Source organism: Propithecus coquereli, unplaced genomic scaffold (genome assembly GCF_000956105.1).
Source record: "Propithecus coquereli isolate 6110/MARCELLA unplaced genomic scaffold, Pcoq_1.0 Scaffold25, whole genome shotgun sequence".
Classification (NCBI taxonomy): domain Eukaryota; kingdom Metazoa; phylum Chordata; class Mammalia; order Primates; family Indriidae; genus Propithecus; species Propithecus coquereli.
In genome coordinates this window covers 2,664,983-2,666,810 of record NW_012148063.1, presented here as the reverse complement: position 1 = coordinate 2,666,810, position 1,828 = coordinate 2,664,983, and positions in this window count along the sequence as shown.

Sequence of the window (1,828 nt, the reverse complement as noted above, 5' to 3'; positions counted from 1 at the left end):
ATAGCCCTACTCAAACTAAACTGCCAGAGAGTCAATAGCAGAAGAGTGAAATGGCTATGAAAAAGACAACTAAAAATGCCCACTGTTCATAATGGAAGTAGTAGAGATGAGACATAAAATATGGTCAAGATATATTTTCTGATATAGCACCCATAACGAAATTAAGTATTTTCAGAAAGGTGAATAGCAGGTTGAAGGTTGAAATTTGTTTATATACATTTTTATGATTGCATGGATATTTGTGGATATTGGCGGGTTGAATAAAAGTTTCTATTTTTTTTTCTCATGTCTCCTGCATAGGGTAAAATGGAAGATTTTACAGTTAACCCTTAAACAATATAGGGGTTAGGGGTGCTGAACTCCTGCACGGTTGGAAATCTGTGTATAACATTTGACTCTCCCCAGGCTTAATTACTAATAGCCTACTGTTGACCAGAAGCCTTACTGATAACTTCAACAGTCAATTAAAACATGCTTTTTATATTATATGTATTATATACTGTATTTCTTATAATGAAGGAAGCTAGATAAAAGAAAATGTTATTAATAAAATCATAAGGAAGAAAAAATATATTTACTATTCATTAAGGGAAAGCGGATCGTCGTAAAGGTCTTTGTCCTCATCGTCTTCCCGTTGGGTAGGTTGAGGAGGAAGAGGAGGAGGAAGGGTTGGTCTTGCTGTCTCAGGGTGGCAAAGATGAAAGAAAATCCATGTATAAGTGTTCAAGGGTCAAATATGACTTTAAATGGTTGTAGGGTGCAAAAAGAAATTAAGTTGAAGCTAAGCATTCCTGCATAAACATAGGCAGCAAGTTAAAATATATATTTACCTTTATAAACATTTCAGCAGGCTGTGATAAATTGCTTTCAAAATGGCATTTTTAGAAAATAGTAATACCCTCCACACGTATGTTAACTAACGAGAAGAATGCACAAAAAAGTCACAAAAAATACATCTTTGGCTAATTCAGGAAGAGATAAAGGGAAATACAACATTCAGGAATAAGTTAGCAGAAAGTATTTTGAGGGGCTTGGAGTTGGGAAAGGCATACAAGGTTCTGGCAGTGAAAAACTAAGAAAGGCAGAAAGATAAAAACTCAAAAAGCATTTGAGAAACTGCACGTCATAAAGCACAAACAACTTATTCAGATGGCCAGGTTAATGGAATTGTACCTGGTCCAGCAATGGTGGATGATCAGAGACAGGAAAATAATACAGACTTTGAAGGGAGACATGTGAAAGAAGACTGAGTTGGGAATAGAGTGATATTGCACCATTAGACAGGAGTGTCCAAATGATGAGGTGTAAATAAAGCTGTTATTCTGTTGTGGGTAAGTCCCAACTTGCTATACAATCTATGTGCATGTCCCTGCCGATTACGTGCATTATGTGTCCTCATTTATCTCCATCATCTTTACTGAAGTGGTTTGAATTTAATCTATGACTGTGCAACTGCTCTAATTATGGAGATTGTTATAAGGAGAAAGTGAATGATCTGTTCCTAAACCACAGGGCTGATCTCTGATTCCTCCAAGGTTACTAGCAAAAGCAGGGAGCTGCCTGTGAAGCTGTAACTTTAGTACTGTGGATAGTTATAAATGAAATTTGAATTTTTTACCTAAAACTGAATAGTCTTATAGGAGGCAGAGGAGACCTCCAACAAGTATAAAGTCACAGTGCCAAATGAAATTGTGAGAGCATGCGTCAATGTATGATGAGTTACCAACGTTCTGAGGCTACAGTGTTGACTATGGTCTCCACAAGGAGCAAAACGCTTAGCAGAACCAAGTAATGTCTGTGCTATGTGCAAATTCTGATGGTCTTAGGG